Raw genomic sequence first — 27300 nt, 5'->3', positions numbered from 1 at the left:
AGTACTACTGGACATGTGATTGCACTGGAGGTTTCATTTGTACTTTTGCCCAGTGGTTCAACTTTGGAACAATTGTTTTCTGGTCTTTATTTCATATTTTGTATATATTTGATTGTATATATTTTTACATATTAGCCAATATGTTCTATTTGCATTAGACCTCTGAGGAAGGCCTGTGAAGGTCTATTGCATCAGCCTCTGTATTTTTATATTTGTATATGAGGTATGAATGGGCCCTTATTTGTTATTTTAATTTGTGTTTAATAAATACATGTATATTTTTGTATGTTTCATAATTAGATTTTTAGAGTTGGCCCTCTTCTATTCTTGACTAACCTTTTTAGGTTCTGAATTCTAGATTTTAGGTTTAGGTTTTCCCTTTTCCCTTTTTTGTCAACACTCATTAACTGACAATTGCTACATGGATAATCCTTTCCATAATATGACAGTCTCACAATGGCCATCCATTTAAGTGCAGTGAGTTAAATGTAAATGTTACATCATATGTCCATGACTTTGGGAAGATGAAAATATTCTTTTTTAAAAATCCTTTTACAGTCTTCAGGATTTAAACAAAATATAAAGCAGTGAGCATATTGTTTTTCCTCCTTGGACAATTGAAAGAAATATACCCTTGCTGCCCCTAAATATATATTTTTATGAGTCTAACAGATGCACTATTGCCCACTGCAAGTCCTCTTTAAAAGTAGTCGACTCTGGTCTAATCAGCGCACAGCATGAACTGGATCACCAAGGGATTGACAAGAGTCAGGAACAGCGTTTAGCACTTTGCTGACCTTGAGTCCACCTTTTCAAAACTCCTTCTGGAACCAAGATTTTTTTCCAGCCATTTTCAAGTGATTTTTTCCACCTCCTCCTGAGAATAAAACACTTGATTGACCACTAATGTTAAAGCTAAATTCTCTCACAGGGAAGAAAAAAAGGATTGCTAATAGTACTAAGTGAAGAAATATTCATAAACTTTTATCACTGGGTATAAAAAATGCTTTTGCACATTTTAGTGTACAGTATATTATTATTTTCAGAGAATATTTTCCCTTAACTGAAAACCTGGTTTTGGAAAGAAGTGCATACAAAAAACAAAAATAAAGACACACAGGGAAATGTTGGAACTTCTGAAACTATGGCTAAGAGAAAAGCATGTGTAATGTTGTATATTCACCCTATAGCAAAGTATAAAATGTAGTAATAATATGATAAAGGTTGAATTTTTGTGGAATAGATACAAAGTATTCGCAAGAGCAAAAAGTAGAATTGTTTCCATGAAGTCATCCTTTATATGTTCAGGCTGTGAAGGCATCAGTCGGAAAGAAGATTAAGTATTGCACATCTGCAAAATGTACAAAAAAAAAGCACACTTTTTGGCAACTTGAATTCCAACCTCCCAACACAATAAGCAGCTTTATGTATATGAATATTTAGAAGGTGCAATTTCTCTGGCTTCAATTCAGCAGTGACCCATTCATTTAGCACTGAATTTGACCAAGAGACTCTCTATCTAATTAATGGATCCATTCTAGTCCCTTTTGGCTGGCTTTCCCATCATAAAAAGGCATAAACTAGCTGGATCTGGACACATGAGAATGAATACCTAGACCATAAAGAGTTCTTCTGTTGGGGGAAAATACTGGTGCAATAATTCTAAACTCCTGTTTTTCTGCACAATAGGGTACATTCCAAGGTTATGGTCCCAGAATAACTAGGCTTTGCTTATCTTTCATTAGTAGAAAAGAGTCATTCATGCCAACTCTCAATGTTCAATTGCGTTTTCAAGTTAATTTCTCTGATATTAATAATATTTTTCAGGAATGTTTTTGCCCCAATCCTGTACACAAGGATTCTCAGCAACATTAAGGAGGGCTAGAAGCAAGTGCCTACATTTGTTTGGTAAATACTCATACCTGACTACAATTATTTACTTCACACGGAACTGTTCTTGAAGACTATTTAAAGGCTTCAACTAGTTCTGATTTTAGCAGCCCACTACAAGTACCCTACCCAGAGCTTTCACATCTTCCATTTCCTGTAGCGCTCTTGTTATGGGAATCTAAAGCCATTTTCTTTGTGTCATATGAAAAAGTACCCACAACAAAATGTTGCATGTTGGTCAAAGAGATAGAAAGTGTGTGTACTGGTGATATTAGGGCACACTATGCAAAAGAGCAATTATGTATGTTTATTTAAGATATTTATAGGCTCACTGTTCTCCCAGCCATTTGGGATCCAATGTGAGGAACAACACAGGCAAGGAAGATATAATAAACTGCTTGGTAACTAGATGTAATTGCAAACCATAATCTGCCACTACATGAATGAGACTTGAAGGTGTATTGTACTCCTTTGTATGATCCCTGCTCCTTCATTCCCAACAAGATGATCCAATTATATGTGTTCTTTATGACAGAAAGCCACATCTTGAAGTTACAACCAAACCACTCAGCAAGCCATGATTTCAAACTGGGAACAAACAACACTTTGAATGAAATGGCAAACAATAGTTTGTTGCACAACCAAATGTAAATAACTAGGTTGGGTGCACAGGGGAAAGAGGGAGATGGTGATTGGGAATCATGCAAACAAGCCCCAAAGCTCTTTTCAGATGTGTTCAATGGTAGCATACTATGATTTACCACTGTGTCTGAACCAAGCTACTACATCTCATATAGGGATTTACCAGACTTACTCTGAGAGTAAGTTTGATGAGTTAGCTGGTTCCAACAGCTTATATGATAAAAGGGCCATCTATGTTTCAAAACACGTTCAAAACCTCCAAAACACTATCTTGAAATAATCCGTTTGATTTGTGGAATCATCAGCATTAGTGATCTTCACAAACTGACTGCTAGTTTAAAAACTCAGAAAGTTTAAATGTGTGTGTACCCTTACTAAATGGAATTGACGCCATGCTTTTCTTTCAAATTTTATTGCTTTTCGAACATATATGCATATATGGTCTAGCATTGCAACAAATGAACAATTTATGCTGCAGCAATAAAAATAATCCAGGTTCCCACTCATTATTTAAATATAACACTTATTAACAAAAGAATCCTGAAAAGTATTGAGGTTCTAGGCATAGCATGGTGAAAACAGCTCACGTTTATTGGTTACATTGGAAAACGGAAGATAAACTAGCCGGTCCGAGGCCAGCTTATATGCGGTTCCCCACTCACACCCAACACACCCCTGCTACCCATGATTCGTTCTATTTACAAGCTCAAGTTTTGATAGGTCCTTGTTCCGAATCCGTGCAAACCTATTGGTCCACACTAGGATCCGTGCTGGCTATTGTTCTCAGACCAACGGTCTGAGAATTAGCTTGACTGCATGGCCAGGCCCACATGGCCCTGGCCATCTTGATACATTACAAATCCATTACCAAAAAGTTCAACAATTACAGGCATAAGGAAACAACAAAATAAAAGATTTTAAAACTTTCCTGATTTTGTCTACCTTGCAATGCTTAACAAACACTGTTACTTCTCAAGATGCTAATACAGAAGACAGAAGTCAATTTTTCATATTTGGGATAACTGGAATGTTATATATTACCAATGTTATAAAATTAATCTTTTAGCCACCAAAAAGGTATGATTTAAGTATACAATTTGTACAGGTCCTAAATCCTAAACAATTTGATTGAAAGATTCCTTGAATAAAGGAAAATTGACAAAGTCCTATTATAGTGCAAGAAAAAGTCTTGCCAGAATAGAGCTACTTTCAACAATCCCACAGCATACAGAGAAGCTACTGGGAGTTCTGAAGTAGCCGCATTTGCTATGTTCTGCTAGATTGCCAGTCTCGTAGGGAATTAGTGTGACCTAAATAGAATATTTTGTTGGATCAGTCTAATATTGAGAGATGACATAGCAGTAGATCTCAAAACTTTTTTCACTAATCTATCTGAACTGTCAAAACAACACAGATTTCTTAAACTTCCTTCAAAGCAAATGTCACAAAAACCATTATTCATTCCAATTAATGTTTTAATTAACTTATGGGTGGTGTAATCATCCGAATGCTTGTCTCTCCACTAACAATGGTTAAGTAGAGTACGTCAAACCAGAATCTGAAACCATGATTTGGTCTATTAACATTAGTTAGCTTTAACAATGATTTCATATGATACACACATGCAAATATCTAAATCCTTCACTGCAGTATAGATTGGAATTCCAACTAGGTAATTAAAATAAGTCATGGTCGTGTGTTATGTCCAAACTGAGCTGGAGTCCGGAGACAGTTCTAAATAATTTCCTTATGTAAAGTTTTCTTTCTGTGTCTATGTACCTTTTCATTGTAAACGCTGTCTTGCTGTTTAATATGTGACTCATGCCTTCAAAGTGATATTTCATATCCAGTAACATATCATTCAAAGTGTTTATGCCTAAATAAGTGATTTTTATTTTTCCCTACATCATTGGTACATTTTCAGTAACAACATTCTCTCAAAACTGATGCCATGCTACAAAGAAAATTGGTAAGAGTTTTGTTCAGGGCCTGCGTTAGTGTACTCATTGGCAGTGTACCCCCTTCACACAGGTCCCACTGCTACTGCCTCACTTGCCACCTTTCTGCCTTTCTACTGCTTGCTCACTTGAAAACACTCTAAAACCCATGCTCTTGTCTGTGTGTGAAGCCCAGCACCAGCTAGGAAGGTCATGCAGATGGTCACAGTGCTGCCACTAGGAATGGGCATGAACCACATTTTTGCAGTTCAGTTCATGGCTGAACCAGAAACCAAAACAAATGGATACGGAAGTTTGTGAACCAAACCATTTGTATAGGTTTGTGAACATTTAAAGTTTGAACCCTGCTTTCTGCTCCCTGCAAAAGTGGCCAGGAACAGAAAGCAGGGGTTTAAATGGCTCCAAGCTGCCTGCCATTTCAAAGTGGTGGGGAGCAAAACTGGAGGATTCAATGACTCTATTTAACACTCTGGTTCTGCTTCCTCCCTCAAAGAGGTGGGGAGCAGATTAGGAGAGTTCAAATGGCTGAGAGCCATTTAAACCTAACAGCTGAGGGGCAAACCCCTGCTTTCTGTTCTTCATGAACCATCTCAAGCCACCACAAATTGCACCTAAATTCATGGTAGTTTGTTCTTCAATTCTTCAATTCACGGACTTCAGTTCATGAACCTTGAACAGGCTATTGCTCCCTCAGACAGAAGAAAGAGTCAGAAAACCAAGGTTGGATAAAATAAGGGCACTTTATTAACATATTAAAGTAATGGCAAGGGCAAACATGAAAACAGTGGTACGGTCAAGACCTGGTGTCACTTTGACCCCATCCTTAACCATATAAAAGGCAAGACACCATGGCCCCGGGTTGGCACCAACTGTAAGTCCCTTGCAAACCCAGCCGAGCCAATGATTGGGATGAGCTTCAGGAGCCCTCAAACACCACCACACAGGCAGTGCTGAGTCTCCATCGTAGCCATCCCCATAGGCAGTCTGCAAGCCTCATCCCTAGCTGCACAGCCGCAGGGTTAATCCCACAGACCCCTCTACCCCCCCAGGGGTTATTAATCGGTGCTTACTGCTGAACTTTATTTAAACCCAATTCTGCCACCGCAAGGGCCAAGCCTTTGTTTAGGCCCCTGCACCCACTCAAATACTTAAAATTAGCTTAAGCCCTTGCTGCAGATCCTGAAGGAAAATGTTGTTTCCCTTCTCAGAGTGATGAACGCCATCCCCTCTGTACAGGTCCAGAAAATCAAGCCGAATCTGGGAGTGAGGCAAGTAGTGGTCCAATCCAACCTTTAAAATATTATGGAGCTCCCCATTGGCCTTACACCGAGCCCTCTTGATCACCTTGGGGTCCCAAGCGCCACGCCATACTACGCCCACACCGACAATTACTGTGTCTGGCCATTGGCACTGAATGTACTCCAGGTCATCCCTGGCTTGCCACACAAGGGCCTTCCCCTTCAGGAATCCCAAGTCGTTACCTCCCAGGTGGATAACTAAAACATCTGGCAGCAAGGCAGAACTGTCCTTGAACAGAAGAGGGAGGAGGCCCGTCCAACATAGGCCCCGACGCCCCCTCCACTCAACCATAGCCCACTGGCTGAGGCCCAGTTGCGAGCCAATGACTGATCGATTGGCCCGATGAGCCGCCCAGAAGATATAGCTGTGTCCAGAGATGAGAATCCATCACCTGCCACAAAACACAGCTCCTAGGAAGAAACGACAGTGAACGCCGGAACCCAACAGTGCAAACAGCATTGCAAACAGTAACTTATAATACAGGAAGAGGGCACACATAACGTTTATAAGCAGCAGATTGCCACCTGCCCACCCCTCTGAATATCGGCAGTGGGATAGCCTAAAGCTGCCGTCATGGATGCTGCTCCTATTCTGAATGAATGAGTGCCAAACTTCACTCCAGAAAGGCCTAACAATCCCAAAGCCCGGGCCGTAACAGCCCAAAACTGGTGCTTTGTCACCGGGCTACCATCAGCATGGAGAAAGAGGTATCCAACCCCATTGCCCCTGAAAGCCCTGTACTGAGACAAAGCCAATACAGGGCATAGTTCAGAGTCAGAACAGACATCCAACTTGACCACCGACCTTTATGCCACTGGTCAGTTTTGGAGCCCCTAATAGTGATGTGCGCCTCCTTCCCTTTAAATTAGAGGTCCCGATTGTGCAATGCCCTGCCAGACTGGTCAGTCTTGGACAGCGCTACAAGCTCGTTTACTCGAAGTGCTCCAAAGAATGCCAGCAGCGAAGCCAAATGGAACAGGCAGGCTTCAAACCCAGAACTGCACACTCTGGACCACGTTGCTTGCAACCCTTTAAGCACTGTCGGTGAAATAGGACACCTCTGGTCCTTCAAAGCTCCTCTGTCCCTTGTCCAACCCTCCAACATCTTTTAAATACGAAAGTCCCCAGTGACTTCCGAAAAACCTAGAGCCTTGCTAGTGAATGCAATGGCAGAAAGACATCCCCATATGGAGCTAACCGCCAAACCTGCCTCCTTCAAGGAAACAGAATAATGGATCAGCTGTTCAACCGAATGGGCCAGACCCTGGGATAGCCCTCCTGCTTCCTAAAGTCCTCAAATTGGCGAACTGACCGTTCATAGCCTCTTCGTGTGCTAGAGGCAATGGCGAGGCCTATTGCCCTGCAAGCCTCGGCCCTCCAACCTGCCATAGCTCTGGGAGCATCCTTGCCGGCTGAAGGTCAGTGTCTGGAGCAAGCTGACAAAACCTCGCCATCTGTTTGCGAGAGAGAGCATCAGCTACCCCATTATCCACCCCCAACACATGCCTAGCTAAAAACAGTGTGTTGAGCCGCAGGCATCGCAGCATTAAGGCACGAACCAAGCACATCACCCTTGGTGATTTAGATGTGAGGGAATTGATGACGTGGACCACCACCAAATTATCGCACCATAAGTGCACCGTGTGATCTGCCAACTCATTCCCCCACAGCCAAACCACCACTAAAATGGGGAAGAACTCCAGGTATGTCAGGTCCCTAGCAAACCCAGCAGAAATCCAGTCCCGGGAAGCCAGTATAGGCCATGTAAATTATGTCCAGATACTGGAACAATGCAGGAGATCTCAATGGCTGAGACCAGGACAACAGGCCAGCATAAATTAAATAACCCACCAGCCAGTTGGCCCAGGTCCGGTGCACCTTCTTTCTTTTTAGTATCTCTTTTTCCTTATCGTCCATTTCCTCTTTGTCCTTCTTTTTCAAATCCCAGTAAAGAAGGCCAAAGAGGTCAATGTATTTACCTTTACAAATCTTCTCCCACGTTGTAGGTAAAAGGTGATCGCCCAAAGGCGAGGCAGTATCCCCAAAGTGCATTGACGATGCTGATGCAGCATTGTAAGGGTTCACCCAAGGGGGGGTACATCCCAAACTACCCCAGGGACCAGCTGGAATTGCACCCCAAGGAGACTGCATAGCTGAATAAGGAGGACCCCAAGCCCATGGTTGACTGGTGTCAGCAGAGCTTTTAGTAGTATTGGTCTGCGGGGCCGGTGACACTCGAGAGCCCTGACCCCAAGGTCCCCATGGCCACATCAGACTGAACTGTAATGCAGGATCCCATGTACCACTGGGACCTGGCTGGTCAGGCTCCACAACTTCCACTGGTGTGGCATCTGTTTCGGCGGCAGCTGCTCCAGTCACCCCATTATCCGTCCCAGCATCAGGCCTAGCCTCAGCAGGCCTGCATTCAAACACAGAAAGACGTTTAAAGACCTCCTCCCTAAACCACTTTCTCTCAGCCCGGCTCTCTCTTCTGCGTTCAAACCCAGTAGCTGCCTGCAGGGGGGCAGTGGCCGGAGCCGCCTTGGCTTGCTCAAGAGCAGCCAACCTATCCAAAATTGCTCGCTGTTTGGCTCTTTCATCCTCATCCTCCAAGGAGGAAGGGACCGCCCCCACATCCTGCCTGGGGACTTTTGGAGCAGGCCCCTTGCCTTTTGACAGGCCCTGTCCTTTTTTAGGAGCCATCCTATATTCCCTATGGATTGTGCCACTGTATGAACCTACTCAAAAGTGGCAACCCTAATAATCACCTAAAATGGCTGCCTCAGTATCACCAATGTAATTACCCAAATGGCCACCTACGAAAAGCCCTTAAAATGGCCACCCAAAATGAAAGCCCTACACCCTCAATAGCCTACTTAGGCTGGGTATGGGCAAAATTGGTGACTTGGGGGTGCTTAATGTGACCAGCTGGACAAACCTCCCCCACCGATCCCCAAATGCAAGGGGAGGAAAAATAGGCAAGAACTACGGGGGGGGGGGGTGGCAATGAAGCAGCCTCACCAACTGCTGCCAACCCCTTTATGTCACCTAAGGGAGGGGGGGCTCAGTGTGTTGGTGCTTGGTGTAACAGTAGGAGCAGCGGCTCCCATCCGCCCTGTGGCCACACGTCCCGATGGGTCCCTTCCGAGCAGGCACCCGACACGGCCTTGCCTCTCTGCCTGCTGACATGCCTGGCCTCTGCAGATCGCTGCCGCAACCCAGCTGGAGCCCGGGGCCGCCTAGAACACCACCAGGGCCACCTAGAACACCACCGTGGCCGCCTATCAGCAATGCCAATGCAGCCTAGACAAGCTGTCGGTGTAGCAGTGCACCGTTTCCACCACCCAGCCGACAAAGATGCAGTACTCCCTGCTGGCCTGCTGGACTCCACACTGCTGATGTTGCCCTTTTTGTTTTTTAACTGCTAAAATCACTGCCACCTGTGCTGGGGCTGCCAGTAGACAGTCCACAGCCACCTCACCCAGTGAAAGGTAAGAGGCTATCCCGATGCACCGATGCGGATTTGCCCGCTCCCGCACACGCCACCACGGACCCAGCTGCAGTCAACGACTGCTGGGTTCGCCTCCTCCAGGGGAGACAGGCCAAGATGGTAGGCCAAAAATCATTCCCCTCCATGCTCGCAGGTCTAACCGAGCCAAGCACGAGGCGAGCAACTGACAGGAGGAGAGCGGAGCCAGCCTTTAAGAACGGCGCTGGCTCCACTCCCCCTCTCGGAGTTGAGGCTGCACCGCAGCCCTTCCTCCATTCTTCCTCACGAGGAGGCAAAGGCAGCCCCCAGGAGGGATGCCGTTGGCTGTCTCCTGTGGGGACGGAAAATTCATGATGAACTTCAGTTTATCAGCCAGTTTGTGCCCAGTGTTGCCTCTAAGCTGAGTTAGTGTAAGCTAGCTCACAGTTTTTTAGCCTCTAGCTCACACATTTTTGTTTCAGATCAGGAAGGATGGCTCCAGAGAAAACTACTTTATGTAGTAGCCAAATCACTCACTCACAGTTTTAATGCCAGTAGCTCACATAGAAGAATTTTTGCTCACAAGACTCCACAGTTTACAGGAAGCATTTTTTGTGCACATCCCTAGTTGCTACTCCTGGTTGCCACAGCGGCAGTGCTCCCAGCCATGTCTCACCCAGCAGCACCATCAGGAAAGGGACTGTGGGCAGCTGTAATTATGAGCAATGGGAGGACTCAAAGGTGCGGGAGAGAAATTGTTGTAAGAGGCTTTGAGTCTCTCTGAAGAAAAGCTGTATAAAAATTAAATAAAAATGTTTCCATAGTCACCATAAGTTTCATCTTCTTCATGCAGTCTCTCTGCCAATTAGCTTGCCTGTATCCTATCTGTCCTATTCTTTCTCCTCCTTCACCTTTCTCTTCCTTCACCTTTTCTTCTTACACCAAGATCTTGAACACAGTACTTTATAAGTCCTACTGATTCCAGTGGGTGCTTCTTTTAAAATATGTGTAGAACAGAATTGTTAAACAGCAAACTCTGTGGGCAAGGATCCCACACACACACACACACTTCTATGGTCAATTCAGAGGTAATAACAACCCTAACTCTAAAGACAGCTTACATCTTCAGCCAGGATGAAGGATCATAAGACTACATGTATAACGAACTGACCTCCAAAAGCAGCATGCTTAGTCCATCAGATTCAGACAGCTGGGAGATTAGGGGTTAATGCCTCACTGTAAAGCACAGTTTGATTGACAGGCTGCTGTCTGTGTGCACCCCCTTCTCTCTGATTGGTCAGTGCCAGCTGAGGAGAGTTTTAAAAAGTCTTGTCAGTCTTGTCAGAGAGAGTCAGTCATTGTTTGGAGGAGTGTGTGTGTCAGTCTGAGAGAAACAGACAAGTCATTTGAGAAGTGAAGGAACACAACTCCTTGCCCTTACTGTGTACCAACACATTTGAAGAAAAGTTCAGAAATCAGAACTTAAAAGTCTAAGTGTTAGCCCTAGCTGAATTCCATTTATTCATAGTCTCCAGAACTGGGGTTTAGGTCTGACAGAAGAGGATGGACAGTAGGTTGAAAACTGCCAGTCTAGCCAAATAGAAAAGGATTATCGCTCCTAGAAAGAGGAGGATATTTCTTACCCAGTTATTCAGAGGGTTCAGCTCAGAAGGAACCCCTGGTTTGTGTGAAAAGGGAAATGGTCTTAGACTTTTCAAGACTAAAATGGGGAAAGTTATAATCCCACAAGGGAAGTATTCAAATACAGGAAGAAAGTTCTAGCTTCTAGGAAACTAAGGCCCCAGTCACAAGGGCTGGATATTGCGGGGGGGAGGTGTGGCTGTTTGCCCCGGGGCAAAATAATGCACGGTTGCGTGATCAGATGTCCCGTGGAGGTTCCATGGAGGTCCCGTGGAGGTCCTGTGGGTAGGGGGGAGGTGCCGATCACAGGACAATACTGCGGCAAGACATAGAAGCAGTGCGGTGCGGCAAACGGGTTTGTTTTTTTCTGTACACCAAAGTATGTGCATGCTCCATTGGGTGCTTGTGCGCATCCATGGAGACTTGGGGGGGAGCCTTTTTGCAAGGGGACATGGGCGGGTGCCGGATGCCACTGGAAATGCGATCAGAAAAAAACCCCCCTTGCCCCGCGGTTAACGGAAACTAGTACCTCGGAGGTACTAGTTTTTTACCCCGCATCTTCGGTGGGAAGCCTCGGGTGAGCCACGGGAGCTCTACGCTTCCCAGATGTGGCGGTGAGATCGCACCTGGATAATCCGCCTATCTTCCATCTCTCTAGCGTGGCTAATGTTCCATGTGACCGCAGTCTAAGATAGTTTTATGAAACTTTTTAAAGACACATTGTTACTGAAAGGAATCTCCAAGACAAACAGACCTATCACAGTTAAGAACTGAGTCTCTAAGAATATACACTTCAATAATACTTTGTTGCCTGTTCAAAATATCCTAATTTGTATAATCGACAACTGTTACCTCAACTTCTCATCCCCTGCCCTATTCCTGATCCAACTGTGCCTGTTCAATAAAATCAACCTTTTTGTTTTAACTGTACTTTGTGTCAAGTGCCATTTCCAAAGGGTTTTATAAGAGGGTGCCTGCTGAGTTACAATAAATCTCTGGCCTGGACAAAAGCCCAATAACTTCTCTATCACGGGGCAGGACATGCAGAAAGTTATAATCCTATAATTCAAATACACTACTAAGACACTGCTAAGTCAGAGAGGGGAACAGTGCTTTGGTGGGAAAATCTGCCTCACAGAGAAGAAGATGCAGGGGTCTGTCATAGCACGTTCTCCCATGTCAAAAATTCCCTGCACACAGAAAATAAATAGGTGAAGGCAAAGGCTTCCGGTCAACTTATTGACTTCTTAGATTTCAATATGAGAGGTTTTCAGTGCCTTCCAAATCAGTTCTACTTAGAATCCTACTGTTGTCTAGTCAATGTGACTTACTCACAGGAAAGTGTTCTTAGGATTGCACTGTTTGGCATGGGAACATTCCACAAGCAATCCCCCCACCCCATGTCTTCAAGTGGTACAGTCCCAGGGTGTCCAGACCCTCCCCACCCAGCAGCTAGATAAGACCTAGCAACCCTACTAAGAACTCTATGTACACCAGCTTGAGTTCCATGAGGAAAGGTATATGTTTAATGGATAAATTCCCCTCACTTTCTCCAATTGCATGAACTCAGGAAAGGTTGAAAAAAGGAGGGTTTTTCAGTGGCAAGAACATTAGAGAGGAGGTTTTAGCTCAGATTGTGTTTTAGGAATCCTGTGGAGTTGATTTTTAAAAAATGTATAATATACTACCACTAGAACTTCAATTATAATTGTTTATAGTACTGCTATTTCAAGAATACCATATGCTCGAGTAATTAGGAGCTGCATTGTAGAAAAGGTCAGAATTAATGTTGCACTTCTTCATAGTAAAATCAGTAGCTCATAGGAAAAGAGGAGGCACTTCAAACTAGGAGTGTTGTTTTTTTTCCTCACCCTTCATTCCCCCCCCCTTGATTAGATGCAAAGTCATCTCATATTCTCCAGCTGTGCTGATTTAGGGCTGCTGCATACACCCATTGGCGATATGGTAGCTACATAAGAATGTTTAGGAGGTGAATGTGTGTGCTTCCTTACTGCTTGTGGAACCTTTGTGATCAAAAATTGGAATTTGTGTGTGGTGGTAGTAAGTACACATGCCCAGCTGGTCACAGGCAAGGAGTCAGCACACCATTGATTTTTAAGCAGCCCCTACATGCTGAGTCAAGTGACTCTTAATGAATACCCATTACACAAACATTCACTAAACAGTCTGAACTCCACCCATTTGTGCCAAACATTTCCACTAGTTCCAGCAAAACTTGTGTAAACAAGCCCTGTTCTCATTAGTAGAATCAATAATGGGGGATAAATCTTCCTCAGAAAGCTCAATGAAAACATTCAGAACATATAAATAAGGAGTACTGGTTCTACAATTATCTCAGGCAAGACACCTTCAATGGGCCTTCTTGACCTGAAAGAGGCAAAGGCTTGGATCCAACAGTGCATGAGGGGCAACAGATTTAGGACCATTCCACTTGTGTAAGATCTTGCACAACACTTAGCGATAGATAGATAGATAGATAGATAGATGGATGGATGGATGGATGGATGGATGGATGGATGGATGGATGGACGGACGGACGGACGGACGGACAGACAATAGCACCCAGAACAAGTATCTACCACAAGCTTTTTCTTGCATTTCTACTTGCACAAGAGCTCTAGCACAAGTGGAAATTTTGCACTGTATCCAACCCAGTTTAACCAATATTATGCAAATACAGCTCATCTCTTAATTGGGCCAGAGCGCTGTATACATATAACTCCACTGTTTTGACAATTCCACTGGCTTTCTGTTTGTTTCCAGGCTCAAATCAACATATTAGTTTAACAAATAAAGCCCTTCACAAACTGGGACCACATATCTGATGAACCACCTCTTCCAGTATAGACCTGCATGCCAACTTTACTCATCACATCCCTTTTAACTAAAAGCTTCTTCCAATGGGGAAGCTGACTGCTCTGAGATCTGCAGCCTTCTCTGCAGTGGCTCTGCCTTTTGGAATGGCATGGCAGAGGAAGAGTACAGGGTGCCTTCTTTGGCAAGATTTAGGAAGCTTTGTAAAGCTATCTGATTTCTACAAGCCTTTGGGAGCTGACTGGTTGCTAAGTATGTTGGCCTTTAAAGTGGACCCTGTATTACATTATCAGAGGGATTCAGGTGTAGGTCTCATTGGGTAGTATTTTTTCTTGGTATCTTGTCTTGTAATTTGATTTTATTAATTACTGGATTGGTTTGTAAATATGTTGTGATTTTATTTTGTGTCCGTTACTTTGGGCTTGGAAGAACCAGGATAGAAATTGTCTCAATAAATATATGCACATTTCCTCATGCTTCCTCTGACTTTGATTGAAGTACCACCATTTATGTTCTATTCAGATATTAGAGGATATGTTGTTTGAGCAGATCAGCCAAAAATTATTTATTACATATTTATCCCACTTTTCCTCCAAGGAGCTCAAGGTTATCACCTTAATTCTTCCTTGCTCATGTTAAATCCTCACGACAGCTCCATGTGATAGATGAAGCCAGAAGAGAATGATTGGTGCAAGGTCACCTGTGGTTAGCGGGGACTTGAACCTGAGTCTTCTCAGACCTAATCCAACTCTCTAACTGCCACATTGGCCCTCAAGACATTAGGCCAGTTTCTTCCTGAATGCACGACACTGAAGTCAAATGAATGTCGTGGACAAAAGAATTCTGCTCACATCATTATTAAAATTAACCTTTACTGAAGGAATTACAAAGGAATGGAATCACCACCTGTTCTGCTTTTATAAGGGTAAACCTTAATATTCAGCCCAGTGGCAGAAATTTAGTCCCAGTGATCCAAGAGGACTTCATAAGCCCTCTGGCAAACAATTTAATGATTTCAGCTACCCTTTAAACTAAGTGACCAATCACGGCTGATTCCTTTGTTATTCATTCTAATAACATTGATCATGATGAACACTGTTAGTATTAATATGGATGTAATATATATCCTTTTAATTATAGAACAAGAAAATCCAATTAGCCCTTTGCCTCATCAAAGTTCCTTCCTAACCATTACTATTTAAATACACAGTATGAAACATTTAAACAAAAGATTTGTGTGCCAGTGAAGGGGCTATGTCTCCAATGGTGCTAACCTTCCTTTCCCTTTGTATATTTTGATAGTTTCTGGAAATGCTCAGGGCCACCTGGATTGGGCCTGGTATTACAAAGGAAGATACTGAAGTTAATCATCATCTGGCTAAAATAATGCCAACTAAACTGGGAGCACTTGTATGTGAGGAGTTGAGGAAGGCAATGAAGATACTTCAAAGAGACCAGAAGAGGGTAAGAGAAGAAGGCAGCCATGCTAACAATCAGTCATTCTCAGGGGAATCCAAAAAAGGCAATGATATTGCAGCAAGATAGGGTGATATTCAAATGGTAGTTATGTGGAACCTAATGCTAAAGGTTTTACAGAGCATTGAAGGCATTCGAAAGAGAGGTTGCTGCTCAAGAGGTAGGCATTTAAGAATAAACTCTAGACCAATATACACTAAGGGATCTGAACTTGGCTCTGACTTTTCAGGAGAAAGATCATGCCATTGTGATAGTGTAAGGCACTGCAGCTCAATCCAGAAATAATGGTGCCAGAGATCCAGCACTTTCCCCCTTGTGCCACATGGATAGAACTGCTGGTCCGTATTCAGCTGCATGTTCTGATACTTTTATTTTTTGCCCAAAAGGTAAAGGTAGTTTGGGGGTGGGGGGTAGGCAAATGGCCCAAGCAGAAAGGGTTAAAAAGATCTTCTGCCCCCTGCTGGTCTTCCCATTCAAATTGCAGGTTCAGGAGCTAAATTTTATAATAAAAATATTATTTAAAAAAAATCACAGATTATATGTACCACATTTACTTCAACCCCACATATAAGAAAACCCCCTTTTAAAAAGTTATATGCAGAAAAATTACTTGACATAACTATAAGCTGTATGCAAATGTAAGACAACTCCCCCCCCCCTTTTTGACGGCATACCTAGGGAAAAACCTAGTCTTGCATTTGAGTATATCCTGTAAGAGGTAAGCTTACATATGAAAGCTGTAGTTCCATCTCCATTATTTGAGGTTACAAAGACAGCCATTTTTATAGAGGGTCAAGGCTTTGTGGCTCCTAAACCCACCAAGACTGTGGTATACGAGCAAAAGTCCTCAGACACTGTTATATACTCAAAATTCCTCACACAGGACCTATCTAGCTCTATAAAACTAGGGAAGTCTGACCTACATAGTAGGAAGTCCATTGCTTACTGGTATCCCATTGTGCTTTGTATCCATCTGATTCTCATTGAACAAATGAAAATGAAGTTCAGTAAAATTGTTGCTCCTGCCTCAACAACCAGTGTAAATTACAGCACAATCCTAAATGGAGTTACACCCTTCTAACACCCATTGAAGTCAAGTAATAGAGAAAGGTGTAACTGTGCTTGGGATTATACAGTTAGCAGCAATAATTGAAAGTGATGTGTAGTAACTGATCCATAACAAAATTTCCACATGTCTAAGTGATCTGGCAAGAGCTGCAGCTTATTTAATGGGAACAAAATGTTACCCAAACTGGACCCAAAGGAGGGGAAATTAGCTTTAAAGGGGTTCCAGAAAGGAATAACTGAGGACCTTGGTCTGTGTATACCTGGGTGGGTCTCGGTAGAGGTACCCCCACAATAAAATTATGAAGAAAGAGAATGAGAGAATGATTGTAAATACAAACAAATATAAAATAAAAGAAGTGAAAATGTAAGGAACCTACACTAAGCACCTAACAACGTTTTCCCTAAGTAATTACACACACATACACCACTTGATAAAAAGGAAAAGGGAGGAAATTGCGAAGCTTTAGGGAAGGGACATACAACCTGGAATAAATATGTGAGCTCACACCAAGAAATTACTCGAATCTGATGTACCTTAGCAAGAAGAGTACCTTAATGGTGCCCTTATTCCTGTTAAATCTTGTTCTTAATTTTTTAATCATTTTGAAAAATTGCATTGCCTCCCCCCCCCCTTCTATTATGTCTCTAGAATACCCAAACCAAAGGAGTTACCAGTATCTTTACCAGAATCAGGATGAAATAAAGAGCTCAAGCCAATGAACATACTGATTTTAGCTCAGTGGAAAGTAAATGTATAAAGTCATAACTAGCCATAAAATCAATCCTGGCTTGAATGACTGAAATCTCTCTGGAAAACATTTGGCTTACATTTCCAAGTCATATAAGTGTGAAATAATTCCTGATGATGAATGGTGTTAGAACCTTTAAGGGATACATTTAAGTTTATATGTTTCTGAAGTCCATTAAACTATCACAAGCCTTCCGCTAGTGGGACGTCATGGGTTCTAGAAGCATATGGGTCCTAGTGAAGTAATACATTCAGGTTTCCTGGGGAAAAAAATCACATCCATTGCAATTGGAAAAGCAGATGTTATATACCCTTGGTCATTCTAGGTTTTTTTCCTCCAATAATTTGCTTTAGTATGAGGTTTTCAATGGATAGGAAGAAGCCTTTAGTTCCTCTCTGGAACTCTGGTTAATCTAAAAAGTATTTCATTTCTCTTCTAAATTTCAATAATTAAAGACAATGTCTAATGCATACCAAAATACTTCCAAACTCAGTATGATTGTTCTTCCCTGGCTGAATAAAAGCATGTTTTAAAAATAAATCTCATTTACATAGTATCATTTATAATTTGCAAGCATAAGATATTGAATTGGATCCAGAGGCTGCCTTCTGTTCATAGATGAAACTTGTGTACATAAAAAAAAGATAGTCAGAACCAAAGTGTTAGGAAACCTCTTTCATTATTGAATGGAGTTCTGCCATGGAAAGAGGTCCCCTCTGTGAATAGAACATTCCTTCATGAATGGGAGGAATTTTCAGATCCAACCTCTTGTAATCTGTGACACGGTCTCAATAATTGAAAATGAAATTTTAGAGCTGATTAAGGACTCTTGGCTAGCAATAAATCCACATCAAGGATCTCGTTGTTATTATTAATTTTGACCATTCCTGTGACTCATTTGCATATATAAAATGTCTTTCAAATAAACTGGTTTCCTTTAATTTCACTGAATCCAGTAAATTAGTTATATTTTAAGCCAATTTGTTTGACTGCAAAAGTCACAATGAAGGCAGCATACCTTGTGATTTGTTGGATAATATCAAACAGCACATCCTCATATTACAAGCCAAGTGTAAGCAATGGGTTAGATTTTACAGAGGGTTTCTGCATGTGCAAAGTCCTTATGCAAGCCAAAGCTGTAAAATTATTCCATACTGTCTGCCTGTGCTAAATGAAAATGACTAATATCCCCACTATCTTCTCCACATGCACATGACGTAAAACAAGGTATTTCTTCAGATAATTCTTCTGGATTTCAAAGCTAAATTAAATGAAATTATGTGAAACACCTGTTGTACCATCAACTGTGCCATATATGCACATTGTTATTTCATTAACATTTCATGCGCTATGTGCTGGTGTATCTGTTGTGCTACTGCTTCCTCAAGCAGAACTGTTTTCCTTTCTGCTTATGCTTTGCTGGATGTGTAGGACCTAAGACCTCCCCATATATTGAAGGAAAATGGTATATGGTCATACTGTAGCTCACAAAATACAAATTGACATTTATGAACTAGTTTTCTTGGTTTTCTTGTCTCTACTGAGTTTCTTTCTGAAAGGAGCAATGTACACATCCAATGCCAAATTTCAGTCACCCCACCTTCTTTTAAAGCTATAGATGACAGAATGGAATGAAGGTGTTTTAAATGTATTAAACATTGGCCTTTCTTTTAAAAATTACATGACAAAACCTTTTCCAGAGCATTATTTCAATAAAGCCTCATTACTCACAGTCCAAAGAAGTTCATTAGGAGAAGATCACTTTGGAAAGAATTCAACTAACTAGCCTTTCTTCTCAGCAGTGAATTACATTAGCTACTTCCTAGTTATTTAAATCTTGAAATAAAAGATGTAAACGCTACAGTGACATCTTAAGATCATTGGCAAGGCAGGTCTTGCCTGCATGGGAAAAAATGCCCAGCTGGTCTGGAGATAAAACAGATTGATAATTAGTTGCAAAATGTAACATTTCATCAGGAATATTTTGAATAATCCAATTTATCTTTGTCAGATATGCGGCACATATCTTTTTTTTTCTCCTTTGGAGACTCTTTGTTCTTTAACATAATATTATAATTTCAGCCTCCTAATTAACGCTCCAGTCGGTCGGACCTGCCTTGATGTCGTGCTGCCGATCGACGGCTGATGTTACTGCGCAGAGATAAGGTGCGTGCCCTGAGCCACATGCCACCACTAACTACTGTGGTGCCTGCTGCCTGCTTACCATCCTACTGAGGCTTTAACTAGTTTGATATTGACGAGATCAAAGATAGGCAGTTTGAAGGGAGGAGGGTTTCATTCTGCTGGCTAGTTTGAGTGATTGGGGCCAGTGTACAGCAGCTGGGACCACTATTTCTGTGCGCTCTCAAAAGCATAAAGCCGGCTCACCAGCGCGAACTCCTACTGGCTCAGGTTCCTAATTAACTGATAAAAATGCATTGTCCCTCCTTAATGTCTGAACTTAGTCAGGAAGGTAGAGATATCAGACTGCATGTCCCTCAGCTGAACCACCAACTCCCCCAGTGAACAAATGTACAGGCTTTTGATGTTCCTGATGGTACTGTGTTAATTCCCCTCAGTGGCAGCCTGAAGGGTGGAGGTCTACATGGTTTTACAGGGGGACAGCAGTTTTCTCAGAAACAGGGTAGGGGAAAGTTGAAGAAAGCGACAGCCATTTGAATGACACAGGAGTGGCTGTAAATACATCTTAAAGAGCTCCCAATACCACTGCCACAGATGTCCCAATGACACAAGACAGTTAGTGCCTCACATGCTGATCTTCCCTTTCTTGTTATAACTTAACATTTTACATTATTGCTGTTTGAAGGGGGGGGATTTCACTGTATTTCTATTGGCAAGTAATACAAGACTTAACATTTGTTGTGGGACCTGGAATGCTGCATCCCAAGACTGTTTTCTCCTTATAAACATGCTAATATTATATTTCACAGATTTGCCAAAAAAGATTCTGGGTCAATAAAAGTTAATCACAGAAGACGCTTCTACATTGCACATTTGTATCAGTTTTATACTTGTGGGATCCCTAAAGTGTCCTGGAAATTATAGCAGGTGCTCTCTCTCTCGCTCTCTCTCTCTCACACACACATACTGGCACACAGAGATGAGTTTAGGCTTTGTGTAGATAAATACATCCACATATGTTTTATCATAAGCACAAAGCTAGGGCTCATAGCCCAATTTGTATTATAGTTGGTTTCGAAATGTTATTTCTTCAACTTTCATCTTCTGGTAGGCTCTCCAGAGAACATGGCCACATTTCCTTGATGTCCCCCCACAGAGAGAGCATCTGGATCTTAGACTGAGCATGGACTCAGTAACATAAATGAGCTTTGACTGGCCTCCACTTACTTAGTGGATAGAAATAAAACACTTTTTAGAAGTCCATCAGCATATCCAAGACAGTGAATGTGCTTGTGCTGGAGGAGCAGGGATGTAGGAATTCTTTGAATTTAATGATCCCAAGAATGCTCAATCATCCCCCTGTTCAGATCATAACGTGCTCACAAATTACAAGCAGAATCCTCAAAACTAAACAAAAAAGTATAACTGTTTTGAGTGCTTTTCTTGTCCACATTCCTTATTCTTGGTTAGATGTAAAAAAATCAATTGTTAGAAATAGCTGTTTAAATTCTCTTGGGGACAGACTTATAGAATCATAGAGTTGGAAGGGATCTCCAGGGTCATCTAGTCCAACCTCCTGCAAGAAATTCACAACTACCTCCCCCCACTCCCCCAGTGACCCCTGCTCCATGCCCAGAAGATGGCAGAAAACCTTCCAGGATCCCTTGCCAAACTAGCCTGGAGAAAATTGCTTCCTGACCCCAAGGTGATGACTGGCATTTCCCTGAGTATGTAAGAAAGGGCCACAAGAACTAAGCACTGATGCAACCCTCCTGCCCTCCCTCTCATTATCTCCCTAAGTTGTCCCTCTATTCCCATTTTGACTGGCTAACTCAGTGTCTGAATTTCAGATTCTTTGTCACAGCTGTTCCACTCTTCCATTCATGCAACCAATGCAACCAAGTGTTTGTGTGTGGGGGGAAATCACATCTTCCAAAAGTGGAGGTTTCATCAGTAGTCTCATTACTCCTTGGGTGGAGGAAAGTCCACGGCTTCTCTGATGAGTGATCCAGCTATGCTCACCTTGTCACCCTCCCAAAGCCAAGCATGTTTATGTTCATTTGTATTAAATGAATTTACACGTCCTTGCCTGGGAACTCTAGCTTGATTCAGTCTATTTTTAGCATGTACAGAGCAACTAATGCTGCTGTGCTGAATCCAGCCTAAGGACCCTTCCTCCAACTTAAGTGGCTCTTCCTCAAACAGAAGGCTTCAGAATGTGTTGAGTGGATGGACCCAGTGACATCTTAATGCTGCTGTCTGCGCAGCTGCAAAGGCAGCATTTACACCCTAATGCAGTTGATCTCCAATGATGTATAAAATCTAATCAAGCCAGTAAATTGTGAATATTGATCATTCATCAGAGGCTGCGGACAGGTGGGCAGTTTGATCCAGTGTAGCCCTGGTTCTAGTTGATCCAGGGTTTTTTGTAACTGAGAGTTTTGATCAGACAGACCCCCTTAACCCTCCTCACTGCACATTCACCCTGTCCTTGATCGATCAGATGCAGCAGCCAGGGAGTGGGGCAGTTGGGCAGCTTTTTAAAAATCATTTGTCTTCCAAGCAGGCACATAAGCACTTATGGGAATCAACGCTTCAAACTCCTGGCAGAATGGCAGCAGCTGAAGGCCAATGGGATTGCTGCAGGAAGCTGCTGGGAAATGGAGTCCAATGTGAGGGTAGTGCTTTTGAAACTTTGCTTCCTAAAAATTCCATGTTTCAAATGTTTAAAAGCGGGGGGGGAGAAGCCTCATCCTGTGTCCTGTGTGCTGCTGGTGTTTTTATTTAAAAGTGGAGTCACCAGCTTATTTCTCAGACCCCCTCCCATTCACTCCCTCTCTGAAACAAACTCATCTTGTCAATTAACCCCTTCCCTACTCCATGTGCTGCGAAGCTGTAGGCAGGAGAGAGCTGAAATACAGGGAGCAGTGATCCAGTAATGTGCACATCACCAACTTTAAAAAAAAATATGGCAAAAGTGCAAGGAAAATGCTCAGACATCCTAAACAGGTTCAAATTACAAGGAGGCAGTCCAGACAGGCAGAAGTATGGGGAAGCCGGAAACAACTGTAAGGTACCTGATTTTCCCAGTGTCGAGAAAACCGCAACCAGAGTGTGGTGATTGCGGGAGGCCAGCAAGTTCAGGATGGAATACAGATGTTGCTGTCCAATCCAGCATTTTAATTCCACTAGGGAGCAGTGGCAACACCGGCACAAAAAGCCCATCTGACCACAACCAGAGGCTACCTGGTTAGTCCCAATGCTGAACATCACCACTGTGCAAACACAGAATTCCTAGAAATACTGCTAATTTTGAACAATTGCAGCAATGATATGAGTTATCCTGCTCATCACAATGTGGCTATTGCAAAGAAAATGCGCTCAAGTACTGACTGCGCTTTTTGCTAACTTTGCAGCATTCCTTCATGGTACAGAAGATATTAATTATGCTATCCTCCTGGATATGCTTAAAGCATGTTTTGGAAGCAATGCTATAGTACATGCCTTTGCATAAGAGGGAGGGAAGCAAGGCTAGAGCATCATGAAAACTGAAAAGAGAGGTGCAGATCTTCCTTAGCAAATGTGCAAAACACCATGCCAGATAAATATCAACAACTAATTAAACTTAAATGCATACATACATATATATATATTTGCAGCAAGCAGAATTCTTCCTTGCCTAGATAAAACAATCTTGCCTACATAAAACCGTACAACAAATGAGAGTTAGTAAGTTACATCAAAGTTAGTAAGCTACATCAAATAAGACAGGTCAAAAGCGTTCCTGAAATTATGGGACCAAACTATATACTGTATTTATCTGAAAGATCATTTGTTTACCTTTTTTGTTTTAAGAAAGGGGGGCTGTCTTCCATTCTAATATTCACATTGGGAGTGGCCACTTTCCTTTCTTTGCCTCTATGACTTCTGGCTTGTGGACAAGGAGAGGGGAACCCCTCATGGGTGCTATACAGTGTGCTCATGCCATGAGGCAGTGGGTCCACCAAGAGTAAAGGTGGAGAGGACAATATACCATTGGACCATGTTATCAAGTTCTCCTAGCTTTCATTTTAAACTAAAGTATGTCTCTAGCCCTTTCCATTCCAAAGATACACCTTTCCCCTTATATCTTCACAAGGGGAAGAGCTAGAGACTTACTTTTTTAAAAATGAAAGCAGGGAATTAAAAGAAACATTTGTTATAGCAATTACAAATTTTAAAGCCTGTTCTGGTAGGGAGTATATGACCAACTTTTCTGATCTCCCCAAATTTCCCCATTAAGCATCCTTCCATTGCCTTTTCATTTTGGATGAGCAGAAATATTTTACAGTATTTTTAAATTGAGTACATTTTGAGAGAGACTGATGTTTCACTGCATTCAGTGTGGCTTATTCCCGGGTCATTTGTTCTCCTCGGTATTTAATTTATACTGCACTTCAGTATTCTGGCTAGATCCCTTGACTGGAGGGTTTTTCTGATTCTAATTGGGGTGTTTTTTTTTGGGGGGGGGGTTGCACAGTATCCTATTGCAATCTTAACAGTGTAAATTGTAAATTGTAAAATATATATATTTAAAAAATCATTTGGTCCCTTTTCCATTATTGTTTTTTACCTAATGATTGTTATTCTATTCATGGGATCAGGAAGTCAAGCCATGTTATGTCTGGACATAAGGAGGCATGCCTCAATTTGTCTGGCAGACCACCTAGATGGAGAGTGGGGAGGCATGTCTGGGCTTGTCTGAGCAGGCCACCTAGTTGGAGCTTGAAGCCCCAGAACAAAGGCAGGCAGGATCCTGGAACCTGCCTGCAGATTGGCCCCTGAGGGCAGCCAGCCAATCTTGAGCCTGGAGGCCACTTGAACTCACCAATTCCATGGGGGCTGGGAGTGGCTTAGGTTGGGGGAGTTGCCCCATGTAAAGTGTTCCTGTTGAGATGCAATAAATTGCTGCTTGCTGAAATCACTCTGCCTTCGCCTCTGCTGTGTTAAGCCCACTATTTAACACTGGCAATGAGGATGGAATCTTTCTAGCATGGCCAAAGAAGCTGAATCACCTTTGGGGAACCATCACCCTGGATGAAGAGTGCTGCTGCAAGCTTTTACAAGCCACTTTGCAAATTAAGAAACATGGCCACTCAAGGCCGCCTCAAAGAATTTGACCCTGCATCCCCAGAACTATGAGACACCTATGCCAACCACCTCAAGTTCTTCCTTGAGGCAAGCGGGCCACCCTGTTCAGTGTCTGTGGCTCTGCAACCTTTGAGATTGCCCAGAATCTCAGGGCACCAGCCAAACTCCGGGCCACTTCATACAAGAATATTATGGCTCTTTTAAATAACCATTTTTCACTGCAGCCATCCCGCATTGCTCACTGCCATGCCTTATACAAACGGGATCAGGAGGCTGAGGAGTCTGTGTCCACATACGTGACAGCACTCTACCATCTTGCCCACCAATGTGAGTTCCGAAACATAGAGGAAATGCTCCTGGACCGGTTTGTCTGCAGCCTTCAAGATGAGAGAATGCAACGGAAACTCTTCACCAAGGAAGAGCTGACATTCCAAGCTGTGTCAAAGAGGCCCTGGCTTTCAAAAAGGCCAAGGGCACCACCCGAGATATCCACGCCTCCTGTAGCCCAACTACAACCCCCAGGGCCAAGGACGTCCACCATGAAGATGCCTCCAAAGACTCAGATGAAGAGAAAGTGCAACAGGTCCATTGCAATGCCCAGAAACACTCTAGCCACCAGGCTCCACCAGCTGGCCAGCCAGCTCACAAAGCCGCCAGCTCCGGTCCCTGTGCTAGGACACAACCTGCCGGACCAGCAGTAAATGTGGCTACATCGCTAGCGCCTCCCGCGGCAAGATCGGTTTCAGTTTATTAGGTTTAAGAGCCTATAGGCCATACACCATAAGAAAGAAAGAAAGAATTTAATTTAAACACTTAAAAAGACAGTATAACAGAAATGTGCCACATCTATTATACAGTTATTGCACAGAGTACTCAGCAGAAGTCTCAACCTTGTAGATTCCAAAAAGGAAGAAACTTTTAATAGCCATTTCCTCCGGAAGTTTTCTATCACAACTGCATGTTTTGCGCAACAGAAAAATATATGGGCAAGTGAGCCTACAGTTGCTAATGGGCAGTCACAGTAGCATTGACTTGCTGGGATGCCTTGAAAACGACCCTTCATCTGTGCAGATGGGAATGCATTGCAGCATGCCACCATATATGCTCTTCTCAACTTAGGAACAGATCATACCTATAAATAATGTGGTATGTCAAATTTGATGGAGTATTTAATCCCCACATAAAGTGGTGAACATTTCCATGTGGCATCCTTTTGTAACACATTCCAGTCATGCTCCATTAATTTTTTGTTGAGCACCATTCTAATTTTAGGTGTTGAGTTCCCAGTTTTATGTATGCCTAGTTGTTTAAATTTTGTGTTCACAGCATTATTCCATCCTTGCCAGTGTCGATCTTGTACTGATAAGATTTCCTGGGGCACACCCAGAGCACCATCGCCCTGCCGCTGAGAGGTCCACTGTGAGTCCATCTGCCATGAAGACCTCTACACCACTGAAGGTCACTTGATCCAGAGCGCCCACCTGCCGACCAGGGAGAAGATACACGTGATGGTGGAAATCCAAGGGTCCCCCTGCAAAATGGAGGTCAACTCTGGCTCGGGACTCTCCATCATCTCCATCGAGACCTTCAAGCACCTCTGCCCCAGAGGCGGGCCCCACCTGGAACCAACCAGACTGCTGCTCACTGACTTCCAGGGGAACTGCGTTCCGGTCTGGGGCACTAGCAAGTTCCAGGTTTGCTACAAGAACTTCAACAGACTCCTCGACCTAATCATCGCAGAGGGCTGCCACACCAGCCTCCTTGGCCTCATATGGTTCGACCCACTCGGTATCCAGGTGACTGGAGTTCAGCGCATCAGTCAACAGGACTTTGACACCATCTGCCAGGAGTCCCCTGTCTTCAAGGGGACCCTCAGCTGCTACACCGGACCCCTGGTCTCACTGCACTTTGAACTGTCCATCATACCCATCTGAATGAAGGCCCAGTAGGTCCCCTTTGCACTCAAGCCCGAGATTGATGAGGAACTGGATTGCCTCATCACTCAGGGCATCCTGGATCCAGTATCTCATGCTCACTGGGAGACACCAATCGTCACCCCGATTAAGCCCAATGGGGATGTCCAAATATGTACAGAATACAAATGCACACTTAATAAGGCTCTTTAGCAGCACGTGTATCCAGTGCCCGTCATCAGTCACCTCTTCACCTCCCTTGCTGGCTCGAAGATCTTCAGGAAGCTCGACCTAGCCCAGGCCTACCAGCAGCTGCCTGTGTGTAACGTATCCGCCATTACCACGTGCACGACCGTTGGGCCATGTGGTCAAGCACTAGCCCAAAGCTTCGTTCCTGCAGAACAATAGCAGAGCGGATCCTAGCCCGCACCAACCAGAGGGCCAGGTCCGCGGCCGAGAGCCTATGGGACTCTCGGCCACTGTAAATAACCTATAGGGTAACTTGGGGGTGTGTTTTGGTGGCGGGTTACTGTGTATATATACCGGCCTGCGTGCCGGGGGTTCTTCGTCTTGTCTTCACTAAATAAAGTACTCTTGCTGAAATCACTCTTCGTTCTGAGTACTTTTCACTGGCGACGAGGATGGGATTCTACCCTTCCTGAACAGACCCGGAGGAGATCAAGCACGCACCGAGCCCGATCAAGATCGCAGCCGCTTAAAGTACTCTTGCTGAAATCACTCTTCGTTCTGAGTACTTTTCACTGGCGACGAGGATGGGATTCTACCCTTCCTGAACAGACCCGGAGGAGATCAAGCACGCACCGAGCCCGATCAAGATCGCAGCAGCAGCCGCTCGCTAGATCACTGCTCAAACCGCATCTTTAGCAACGCCTCGCCTCGCCCAGCAACGCCTCGTCTCACCTCGGGCCACCTAACATAGCCGTGCAAAGATGTTGGAGCCAAACGCCGCCACTACCTCCGCCTCCGCCTCCGCGTCATCGGCCCCAGTCGCAGTCGCCACCGGGACCTCACACGAGGGAATCGCCCCTTTCAACTTATCGCACCCGGAAAGGTGGACCACGTGGGTG

Source organism: Gekko japonicus, unplaced genomic scaffold (assembly GCF_001447785.1).
Source record: "Gekko japonicus isolate JY-2015 unplaced genomic scaffold, Gekko_japonicus_V1.1 scaffold23, whole genome shotgun sequence".
Classification (NCBI taxonomy): domain Eukaryota; kingdom Metazoa; phylum Chordata; class Lepidosauria; order Squamata; family Gekkonidae; genus Gekko; species Gekko japonicus.
Note: the sequence above shows the minus strand (reverse complement) of the source record.